Source organism: Engystomops pustulosus, chromosome 1, assembly GCF_040894005.1.
Source record: "Engystomops pustulosus chromosome 1, aEngPut4.maternal, whole genome shotgun sequence".
Classification (NCBI taxonomy): domain Eukaryota; kingdom Metazoa; phylum Chordata; class Amphibia; order Anura; family Leptodactylidae; genus Engystomops; species Engystomops pustulosus.
The window spans coordinates 7121219-7134376 of NC_092411.1; positions in this window are offsets into that span (position 1 = coordinate 7121219).

Sequence of the window (13158 nt, forward strand, 5' to 3'; positions counted from 1 at the left end):
CCATGCTCCTAGTTCTTCCCCTGTCCCCTATGTGCAGAATTAGGAATGTTTAACATTAGAGTTAACAAGTTTGTAAATAACAGGACGGCTGTTTCATCCCAGCGATCACAAGAGGAAACGGGATTGAAGAGAAGCTGGAATCTAGAGGTTCCTGCGGGTCTATCTAGAGCCATCGCAGCCCAACATGTGACAATTGTAACTTGTAATTCTTTATTTATCTAACATTCTTATTTATATACATAACAAAAAAAAACAAATAAATACAAAACAGAACCGGCATGTGGACAAATGTGAAGGAGTAGAGGTCTCCAAGATGGTAAGAAAGTCAGGAAAAGAAATAGAAGACAATGGAGCAGAGCTATAGAACGGGAGAAGGAGTGTAGGGGAGAAAATTAAGGAGGATGTGGTGGAATTACAGGGGAGTCGGAGGGTTAGATTCCTTTCCAAGCTGGGAGGAGTGGGATAAGGATGGGGAGAGATTGATAGTCCACCAGGGTGTCCACTGTATGGGGACAGAAGAGTGTCAGGTGTCTCCAGGTGTCAAAAGAGATCTGTATGCACCAGACAGTCAGAACTGGGTCCACGGGAGCCAGGTAAAAAGGGAATTTTTTTGAAAGTGTCAACAATAGACAGAGTCAGCTCTTCGAAGAGCATTATGCCAGACACCATAATTGTGAAACACATGAATGTGCTGTCATTACAAGGAAAAGGAGAGGGGAACAGTTATAGACCTGGGCGGAGATATGAAGGATGAGCTTCCATCTTAACAAAAAAAATTACCAGAAATTTAGATATTTTTAATTTATTAAACCAGAAAAACAGAAATCTCATCTAATGATAAGTATTCAGCCCCCGGTGATAAGTATTCAGCCCCCGGTGATAAGTATTCAGCCCCTTTGCCCAGTGTTGAGTAGAAGCAGATTTGGAGCTGGTGCAGCCAGGAGTCTTCTTTGGGAAGTTTTTCACTCCTGTATTTGGGGTCCTATGCCTCTTCCTTGCAGATCTTCTCCAGTTCCGTCAGGTAGCACTGAGGAGCAGCTTCCTTCGGTAGACTCTGCCATAAAGCCCTGAATGCTGGAGGCTGCAGTGATGGGTGACTTTGTGAAACTTTCTCCCATCTCCCTACTTCATCTCTGGAGCTCAGCCACAGTGATCTCAGGGTTCTTCTTTACCTCTCTCACCATGGCTCTTCTCCCAGGATTGCTAAGTTTGACTGAATAGCCAGGTCGATGAAGAGTTGTGGTTCTCCCAAACTTCTTCCATTTAAGGATTTGGAAGGCCACTGTGCTCTTAGGAATATTGAGTGCTATATAAATTCTTTTGTAACATTGGCCCGGTCTTTGCCTTGCCAAGCTTCTTGGGCAGTGCCTTAGACCTCATGATTCTCATGTGCTCTGACATACACTGTGAGCTGTGATGTCTAAAATAGTGTCAAGAACACATGCATCTGCAATGTGTTCTTCACACATAATATTCTTCATATACTGCTGTGAAGAACACCGTTCGGCACTTGTGTCTTCGGATAAGTTAGAAGATGTACGGAACATCTGCAATGTGTTCTTCACTGTGTTCCTCACTTAAATGATCCTGTGTTCAAAGTTTTCATTGTATTCTTCACTGTGTTTCGTTAAGTAAATGCTCGATCTCGAGCCGGCGAGATACTCGTCCGAGCAACGAGCCGTTTCGAGTACGCTAATACTCGAACGAGCATCAAGCTCGGACGAGTATACTCGCTCATCTCTAGTAAAGGTAGCAGAGGTAGGATACACAGAAATGAAACTGGGCAGATATATAAAGAAGTTCCTGGATGCCACCCCAGTAACTTGAAAGACTGATCTGATGGTGGCAACATAATAGAGTACACACCTGTATATTCCGGAGCTTTGGAAAGGAGGGAGCAACGTTCTTTACATGACTGCAGACCAAGCTTTTCTGTCCCTTATGCTTTAACTGGTTCGCGAGCCCTCTCCATAGCCGGTAAGTCTTTGCTGCATACTACAACAAAGACTTACCGGTAATACCCGTGATCGCTGCTAGCACCGATCGCGGGTGTTATCACAGCGATGGCTGCCGGCATCGCTCCCCATGACGTCATCGGGGAGCGGCGATCCATCTCCATGGTAGCCTCGGGTCTTCCGAAGACCTGAGGCTATTTCGTTTTAACCCCTTCATTACAATGTGCTGATAGCACATTGTAATGAATGAGGAGGAAAATCCCTATATACTGTAGTATGGCAGTATATGATAGGATCGATCAGACAACCTAGGGTTAAAGTACCCTAGGGAGTCTGAAAAATAGTAAAAATAAAAATAAAAAAAAAGTTTAAAAAAAAAAATTATAATAAAAAAACCTAAAAATTCAAATCACCCCCCTTTCCCTAGAACTGACATAAATATAAATAAACAGTAAAAATCATAAACACATTAGGCCTCGACGCGTCCGAAAATGCCCGATCTATTAAAATATATTAACGGTTTTTTCAATGCGTTTAACCCCGTAATGGAAAATAGCGCCCAAAGTTGAAAATGGTACTTTTTTGCCATTTTGAAACATATAAAAAAATCTATAAAAAGTGATAAAAAGGTCTTACAGTCCTAAAAATTATATCATTGAAAATATTATCAAATGTCACAAAAAATGACACCACCCACAGCTCCGTACACCAAAGTATAAAAAAGTTATTAGCACTGAAGATGGCAAAATCAAAAAAATTTTTTTTTACAGGAGGTTTTAATTTTTGTAAATGTATGAAAACATTATAAAACCTATACAAATTTGGTATCCCCTTAATCGTACCGACCCAAAGAATAAAGTAGACCTGTCATTTGGGGCGCTCAGTGAAAGACGTAATATCCAGGCCCACAAGAAAATGGCGCACATGAGGTTTTTCACCATTTTCACTGCATTTGGAATTTTTTTCCCGCTTCCGAGTACATGGCATGGAATATTTAATACCATCACTATGAAGTGCAGTTTGTTATGCAGAAAACAAGCCGTCACACAGCTCTTTACATGTAAAAATAAAAAAGTTATAGATTTTTGAAGGTGGGGAGTGAAAAATAGGCATGAAAAAACAGGAAAGCGCCCGGTCCTTAACCGGTTAAAGTAAACTTTCCATTCAAATTAACCCACGAAAATAAATATTTCAATAAAAACTATGATTAAAATAAATCTCACTTATTCCTAAATGGTTCCCTTCCATGGCTGTAATGTTAAAAAATCAGTTTGTAAACTTATTAGCAACTTACCTGTTGTGAGTTCAATCACACTGAGTCCTGTATATTGGGGTTTATTGACTAAGGGTCCGCAGATCGCACTTTAGTTGGATTTTCAAAGTTTTCGGGATTTGGACCGATGTGACAGGTATTTAACTGGGGATTGGGGGGGCGGGCTGTCGGACCATCCGACTGATTCGGACTGAGCGTGGGATTTAGTATTCAAATTGTGTCGCAAGACAATGCACTTACATGCACCGGGAAGAAGAAGGTGAACTCCGGGGACCTGAGCGGGGAAGCGACACATGCAGGATATCGGGTGCAGGATCTTAGTGACTCCCCGCACAGCGCATTATACACGGACAATGCACTTACATGCACCAGGAAGAAGAAGGTGAACTCCGGGGACCTGAGCGGGGAAGCGACACATGCAGGATATCGGGCGCACGATCTTCGTGACTCCCCGCACAGCACATTATACACGGACAATGCACTTACATGCACCGGGAAGAAGAAGGTGAACTCCGGGGACCTGAGCGGGGAAGTGACAAATGCAGGATATCGGGCGCACGATCTTAGTGACTCCCCGCACAGCGCATTATACACGGACAATGCACTTACATGCACCGGGAAGAAGAAGGTGAACTCCGGGGACCTGAGCGGGGAAGCGACTCATGCAGGATATCGGGTGCAGGATCTTAGTGACTCCCCGCACAGCGCATTATACACGGACAATGCACTTACATGCACCGGGAAGAAGAAGGTGAACTCCGGAGACCTGAGCGGGGAAGTGACAAATGCAGGATATCGGGCGCACGATCTTAGTGACTCCCCGCACAGCGCATTATACACGGACAATGCACTTACATGCACCGGGAAGAAGAAGGTGAACTCCGGGGACCTGAGCGGGGAAGCGACTCATGCAGGATATCGGGCGCACGATCTTAGTGACTCCCCGCACAGCGCATTATACACGGACAATGCACTTACATGCACCAGGAAGATGAAGGTGAACTCCGGGGACCTGAGCGGGGAAGCGACACATGCAGGATATCGGGCGCAGGATCTTAGTGATTCCCCGCACAGAGCATTATACACGGACAATGCACTTACATGCACCAGGAAGAAGAAGGTGAACTCCGGGGACCTGAGCAGGGAAGCGACACATGCAGGATATCGAGTGCAGGATCTTAGTGACTCCCCGCACAGCGCATTATACACGGACAATGCACTTACATGCACCAGGAAGAAGAAGGTGAACTCCGGGGACCTGAGCGGGGAAGCGACTCATGCAGGATATCGGGCGCACGATCTTAGTGACTCCCCGCACAGCGCATTATACATGGACAATGCACTTACATGCACCAGGAAGAAGAAGGTGAACTCCGGCGGATATCGGGCGCACAATCTTCATGAATCACGGCAGAGTGCATTCCGGTCGGACAATGCACTTTTGGGGATCGCGACAGGTAAATAAATCTGCCCATTAGGTCTTACTTGCATTGACCTACCTCCCTGTTCCTAACTGACAGGTCTCACAGCTAGGACATGCTGCTGTATGGAACATTGAGAGAGAGGTCAATTACATCATTATAGAGAATGTGGGAAAAAAAGTATGAGCACTATCGGGGCGCCAATCAGGTACTCCAAGGAAACAAAAATTGTGTCTAGGATATTAAATTTATTAAAAGTTTAAAGCCAAAATACAAAAGTAATAAAACCATATAAATAAATATATAATAGAGACAAGGACTTGTTCTTTATTATATATTTATTTATATGGTTTTATTACTTTTGTATTTTGGCTTTAAACTTTTAATAAATTTAATATCCTAGACACAATTTTTGTTTCCTTGGAGTACCTGATTGGCGCCCCGATAGTGCTCATACTTTTTTTCCCACATTCTCTATATGCATCACCGGAGGCTGTTATTGGCAACCGGTCTGTTCTGAGCACTGGGAGCGACTTTTCACTCCTTTTAGGATACTAGTGTCATACCTCTGGATTAACATTGGAACTTGTACTGGACCCCAGATTGGGCTACCTATGCACTCTAACAAGGACTTCACAAGGTGAGCAAATTTTATGTGTCTACTGTTTTCCACTTCCCAGACGATATTATTTGAGGTGCCATCCTCTGTACCTTTTTTTTTCCTTGTCTTCGTGTGAATTACATCATTAGGCACTTCATGTTTTGTGACCAGGGTACATTTGCAACGTCTACCCCATGTATGGATCTGATTACATGAAACCACAGCATGCCTGAATGGAGGATGGGGAAGAGTAGAATTCCATGTTCGTATGCTGTGATTTCATGTGATCAGATACATACATGGGGTAGGCGTTGCAAATGTAAAGGACCATAAATGGATGAAGGACCGAAAATGACATCACCCTAGTTCCATGGTATGCTGAGAAGTGGCATGGGACATGGGGATGGGTAGCTGGGCGTGGCTGGCCAAGCAGGACACACCCCCTCTGATGCCAGGTGATATAACAAAAAATTGATTTATTGGAATGTGAGGGAAACAATTTTTAGCTAAAAGAAGGGGTCAGTTAGTTAATAGGACTCTATGGGAACCTGTCACTAGCTGTATATGTGAAAATGTGGTGACAGGTTCCCTTTAAGAGCACATACTGTACAGTAGGTACACTGTAGCCAAAACTGTTTGGCTCATTAACATGCACAAATGAATATTTTAAGAGTCTGATTGACTTGTGAATGTCTTAGATATACAAGTGTTAATGATCTGGAATCACACAAGTTTACAGCAAGACGATTGATATTGTAATGAGCCATTCAGAGCGCTGCCCCTTATACCCTGAGAATATTAAATAGAGGGACACAAACACCATATTAGATCCATAAATCATAAATGAAACCACGTTCAATATATATATTATCTACAAAGAAACACTGAGAGAATTATTAAATAAATCTTAATGAAGTTTCACCAGAGTTAATTAAAATAAAACTTCATTTTAAATGCAGGCAGGAAAATTAGTTTCTCTGAGAATATTTAAAAGAAAACCTTTCTTAGGGCGCATAGTGGGGCTCATTTACTAAGGGTCTGCGTTCGCAATTTAGTCTGATTTTCCGTCACTTTTGGGGATTGCACGGCCCTGGCAGCAATTTAGCAGGGGATGGGGTCGCACAGGATCGGGTATTTAGTGCAGCTGCGCAGCTTTCATGTGACAGGAATCGGGGGGCGGGCCGTCAGATGATCCGACTGATTCGGACTGAGCGCGGGATTTAACTTTCTAATTGTGTTGCAAGACAATGCACTTACATGCACCAGGAAGAAGAAGGTGAACTCCGGGGACCTGAGCGGGGAAGCGACACATGTAGGATATTGGGTGCAGGATCTTAGTGACTCCCCGCACAGCGCATTATACACGGACAATGCACTTACATGCACCAGGAAGAAGAAGGTGAACTCCGGGGACCTGAGCGGGGAAGAAACACATGCAGGATATCAGGGGCACGATCATAGTGACTCCCCGCACAGCGCATTATACACGGACAATGCACTTACATGCACCAGGAAGAAGAAGGTGAACTCCGGGGACCTGAGCGGGGAAGCGACACATGCAGGATATCGGGCGCACGATCTTAGTGACTCCCCGCACAGCGCATTATACACGGACAATGCACTTACATGCACCAGGAAGAAGAAGGTGAACTCGGGGGACCTGAGCGGGGAAGAAACACATGCAGGATATCAGGGGCACGATCATAGTGACTCCCCGCACAGCGCATTATACACGGACAATGCACTTACATGCACCAGGAAGAAGAAGGTGAACTCCGGGGACCTGAGCGGGGAAGCGACACATGCAGGATATCGGGCGCACGATCTTAGTGACTCCCCGCACAGCGCATTATACACGGACAATGCACTTACATGCACCAGGAAGAAGAAGGTGAACTCCGGGGACCTGAGCGGGGAAGCGACACATGCAGGATATCGGGCGCACGATCTTAGTGACTCCCCGCACAGCGCATTATACACGGACAATGCACTTACATGCACCAGGAAGAAGAAGGTGAACTCCGGGGACCTGAGCGGGGAAGCGACACATGCAGGATATCGGGCGCACGATCTTAGTGACTCCCCGTATAGTGCATTATACACGGACAATGCACTTACATGCACCAGGAAGAAGAAGGTGAACTCCGGGGACCTGAGTGGGGAAGCGACACATGCAGGATATCGGGTGCACGATCTTAGTGACTCTCCGCATAGCGCATTATACACGGACAATGCACTTACATGCACCAGGAAGAAGAAGGAGAACTCCGGGGACCTGAGCGGGGAAGCGACACATGCAGGATATCGGGCGCACGATCTTAGTTACTCCCCGCACAGCACATTATACACGGACAATGCACTTACATTCACCAGGAAGAAGAAGGTGAACTCTGGGGACCTGAGCGGGGAAACGACACATGCAGGATATCGGGCGCACGATCTTAGTTACTCCCCGCACAGCACATTATACACGGACAATGCACTTACATGCACCAGGAAGAAGAAGGTGAACTCTGGGGACCTGAGCGGGGAAACGACACATGCAGGATATCGGGCGCACGATCTTAGTGACTCCCCGCACAGCACATTATACACGGACAATGCACTTACATGCACCAGGAAGAAGAAGGTGAACTCCAGGGACCTGAGCAGGGAAGTGACACATGCAGGAAATCGGGCGCACGATCTTAGTGAATCGCGGCACGGTGCATTATCGTCGGATAATGCACTCTCGGTAAACAACTCCGAACGGTTAAGTAAATGTGCCCCAGTGTCTGCAGGCAGCATGTTATAAAGCAGGATAAGCTATGCCCATTGTACATAGTGTCCTATCTGCAGGCAGCATGTTATAGAGCAGTAGGGGATGAGCACATTGTACACAGTGTCCAATTTGCAGGCAGCATGTTATAGAGCAGGAGGAGCTAAGCAGATTGTGCATAGTGCCCTATCTGCAGGCAGCATGTTATAGAGCAGAAGGAGCTGAGTAGATTATACATAGTGTCCTATCTGCAGGCAGCGTGTTATAGAGTAGGAGGAGCTGAACAGATCGTACATAGTGTCCTATCTGCAGGCAGCATGTTATAGAGTAGGAGGAGCTGAGCAGATTGTACATAGTGTCCTATCTGCAGGCAGCATGTTGGTTATAGAGCAGGAGGAGCTGAGCCAATTATATGTGATCTATCTGCAGCATCTTACTGAGCAGAAGGAGCTGAGCACATTGTACACATCATATCTACGGTCTAAAAACCTCTCCATAGTATATGTCATTCATTTGGAATTAGTCGGAGTCCAGCAACTTTGCAGATGAACTTTTAACCAGAGAATGGAACAATAAGCATAACGGCGCCATTTTCTGTGAAGTGGCTGAAAAGAGTCACTGCAACCTAGCTCCAATTTAAATGAATGAAAAGCGGAGCTGCAGTAATCTTCTATGACCACTACACATAGAACGGTGCTGTCTGCTTTCTTCTCCACTCTTGGACCCAGTCTATGGACAGATTATTATTTTTAGCCTGGAAAAAACAATTGAATTGACATTATACACAGAAACATTGTTTCAGTGTCAGTAGTTTGGGATTGGGTTTGGTATTTGGGCACCTGTGATTGGTGCTTGCACCGATGGTAGGTGTAAACTCTTTAAAGAGGACCTATCACCCTGAAAAGTGGCACAGGGAGATGTTACTAAAGTAAGCAGCTCCATTTGCTACAGCAGATGTAGCAGTGTTACACTACTAGCCTTATCGGAAAGCTCTGATAACGCTAGCAAACACTGCTGCGCTCTACACTGGAAACACCGGACCGTGCTCATAGCAGTCGGCGTATTCACGAGGGGGCGGGATTAGGGGCGGTGACTGCTGCATGACATGCCACAGTCAGCGCTTGCCTATGGAGTGAGTGGGGTGGTCCGGGGAAGAGGCAGCGCCTCGGAACACCCCCTCATGAATACGCCCGACCACTTTGAGAGCGGTCCGGCATTTCTAGTGTACAGCGTTGCGTTGTTTGTTAGCGTTATCGGAGGTTTCGGATAGTGCTAGCGGTGTAACACTGCTGGGACTGTTGTAGCACTAGATGCTGCTTACTTTAGAAACATCTCCTAGTGCCGTATTTGAGGGCAGCTATACAGGCAGCTATGTTTTCTAGGATCATTGCTCCCTGTGACATCTTCAAGGAGTGATGAACCTTGGGAAATGGCTGACAACGTTTAGATACTACAAGGCGGCTGCACTTAAAGGGTTAACACTAGAGATGAGCGAACATGCTCGTCCGAGCTTGATGCTCGGTCGAGCATTAGGGTACTCGAAACTGCTCGTTACTCGGACGAATACTTCGCCCGCTCGAGAAAATGGCAGCTCCCGCCGTTTTGCTTTTTGGCGGCCAGAAACAGAGCCAATCACAAGCCAGGAGACTCTGCACTCCACCCAGCATGACGTGGTACCCTTACACGTCGATAGCAGTGGTTGGCTGGCCAGATCAGGTGACCCTGGGATAGACTAGCCGCTGGCCGCGCTGCTCGGATCATTCTGTCTCTGGATGCCGCTAGGGAGAGAGCTGCTGCTGGTCAGGGAAAGCGTTAGGGTGTTCTATTAGCTTACTGTTAGGCAGGAGTGATTCTACAAGAACCCAACAGCCCTTCTTAGGGCTACAATAACGTTCTACTTTTTTTATTTTAATTTGCATATTTTACCATTTTGTGAGGAATTAGCAGGGGGACTTGCTACCGTTGTGTTTAGCTCTTAGTGGCACACATATCCATAGCAAAGACCGAAGTGGGAAAATTCAGTAGGGGTTGGATTTCTATTAGGCAATAACTCAGTGTCATCTCATCTGGCATAGTAGTGTGCTTCCTTTGATACTTGGCTAGAAAATAGCCATAGGAGAATACAAACAGCTTCTTGATCTTGAAGCCTACAGTAGCGTTCTATATATTTGATTTCTGGTTGATCTGCTGGTGGCTGTAGTTTCTGCAGTGCATGTACTTGCCAATTCTGAGCAATTTGTAGTGGGACTTGCGACCGCTGTGTTCTGCGCTTAGTGGCGCACATATCCATAGCAAAGGCCGAAGTGGCAAAATTCAGTAGGGGTTGGATTTCTATTAGGCAATAACTCAGTGTCATCTCATCTGGCATAGTACTGTGCTTCCTTTGATACTTGGCTAGAAAATAGCCATAGGAGAATACAAACAGCTTCTTGAAGCCTACAGTAGCGTTCTATATATTTGATTTCTGGTTGATCTGCTGGTGGCTGTAGTTTCTGCAGTGCATGTACTTGCCAATTCTGAGCAATTTGTAGTGAGACTTGCGACCGCTGTGTTCTGCGCTTAGTGGCGCACATATCCATAGCAAAGGCTGAAGTGGCAAAATTCAGTAGGGGTTGGATTTCTATTAGGCAATAACTCAGTGTCATCTCATCCGGCATAGTACTGTGCTTCCTTTGATACTTGGCTAGAAAATAGCCATAGCAATAGGATAGCATTGTTTGGTTTTAAAAACTCAAAAAAAAACAAAAAACACAAAAAAAAAAAAAAAAACACAAAAAAAAACAAAAAAAAGTAAAAAAAAAAATAAAGTTATAACTCTCATTTTAAAAATGTTTAACCCGAGGGCTAGGGGTAGAGGACGAGGGCGGGGACGTGGGCGTCCAACTACTGCAGGGGTCAGAGGCCGTGGTCCTGGGCGGGGTGAGACACCACCTGCTGATGAGGGAGCAGGGGAACGCCGCAGAGCTACACTCCCTAGGTTCATGTCTGAAGTTACTGGGACTCGTGGTAGAGCACTGTTGAGGCCAGAACAGTGCGAACAGGTGATGTCGTGGATTGCTGACAATGCTTCGAGCAATTTGTCCACCACCAGTCAGTCTTCCACGCAGTCCACCCATGTCACCGAAATCGCCACTCCTCCAGCTCCTGCACCTCAGCCTCCTCCCCCCCAGTCTGCCCCCTCCCAGGAAAATTTGGCATTTGAACCGGCATACTCTGAGGAACTGTTTTCTGGACCCTTCCCACAGTCACAAACCACTTGTCCGGTTGCTGCTGAGCAATTTTCCGATGCCCAGGTTTTCCACCAGTCACAGTCTGTGGGTGATGATGACCTTCTTGACGTAGTGGAAGTGTGTAAAGAGGTGTCCGACGATGAGGAGACACGGTTGTCAGACAGTGGGGAAGTTGTTGTCAGGGCAGGAAGTCCGAGGGGGGAGCAGACTGAGGGATCGGAGGATGATGAGGTGACAGACCCAAGCTGGGTTGAGAGGCCGGGTGAACACAGTGCTTCTGAGACGGAGGAGAGTCCTCGACCTGAACAGGTTGGAAGAGGCAGTGGTGGGGCCAGACGGAGAGGCAGGGCCAGAGCTGGTGCATCAGCGCCACTGTCAACTAGTGAAGCTCCCGTGGTGAGGGCTCTTGCGGCGAGGGCTAGATCTTCAGAAGTGTGGAGGTTCTTTAAGGAAACACCGGATGACCGACGGACTGTGGTGTGCAACATTTGCCAAACCAGGCTCAGCAGGGGTTCCACCACTACTAGCTTAACTACCACCAGTATGCGCAGGCATATGAATGCTAAGCACCCCACTCAGTGGCAACAAGCCCGTTCACCTCCGGCCGTGCACACCACTGCTCCTTCCCCTGTGTCAGCTGCTAGTCAGCCCCCTGCCCAGGACCCTGGCACAAAAACCCCATCGTCGCCTCCACGATCCTCCACAGCATCCACCAGCGTTCAGCTCTCCATACCCCAGACGCTGGAGCGGAAACGCAAATATAGTGCAACCCACCCGCACGCCCAAGCCCTTAATGTGCACATCTCCAGATTGCTTAGCCTGGAGATGCTGCCCTATAGGCTAGTAGAGACCGAGGCCTTTCGCAACCTCATGGCGGCGGCCGCCCCTCGGTATTCGGTCCCCAGCCGCCACTACTTTTCCCGATGTGCCGTCCCAGCCCTGCACCAGCACGTGTCAGACAACATCATCCGTGCCCTGACCAACGCCGTTTCTGACAAGGTCCACCTGACCACGGACACGTGGACGAGTGCTGCCGGGCAGGGCCACTATATATCGCTGACGGCACATTGGGTTAACTTGGTGGAGGCTGGGACCGAGTCTGACCCTGGGGCTGCTCATATACTGCCGACGCCGAGGATTGCGGGGCCTACCTCGGTCCAGGTGTTTCAGGCCTACTATGCCTCCTCCTCCTCCCACCCCTCCTCCACCTCCTCCTCCGAACTACCATCCGTGGGCACGGCGCCATCAGTCGGTAGCTCTAGGCACAGCAGCAGTGCCGTCGCTAAGCGACAGCAGGCGGTGCTCAAACTGCTGAGCCTAGGCGACAAAAGGCACACCGCCCAAGAGCTATTACAGGGCATCACGGCGCAGACTGATCTGTGGCTGGCACCGCTGAACCTCAAGCCGGGAATGGTTGTGTGTGACAACGGCCGTAACCTGGTGGCGGCTCTGCAACTCGGCAGACTGACACATGTGCCATGCCTGGCCCATGTGTTAAATCTGATAGTGCAGCGTTTCCTCAAGACATACCCCAATCTGTCTGATTTGCTCACGAAGGTGCGCCGCATCTGTGCGCATTTCAGGAAGTCCAGCCCAGATGCTGCCACTCTCAGGGCAGCGCAGCGCCGCCTCCAACTGCCCGCTCACCGACTGTTGTGCGACGTGCCCACGAGGTGGAATTCAACACTGACCATGTTATCCAGAGTTTACCAGCAGCGCAGAGCGATTGTAGACTGCCAGATGTCAACTTCCACCAGAACTGGTAGTCAGGTCAGTCAGCTTCCTCAAGTCTACAATGAGGAGTGGACGTGGATGTCTGATATCTGTCAGGTGCTGAGTAACTTTGAGGAGTCAACACAGATGGTCAGTGGCGATGCCGCCATCATCAGCCTCACCATCCCGCTGCTTGGCCTGTTGAAA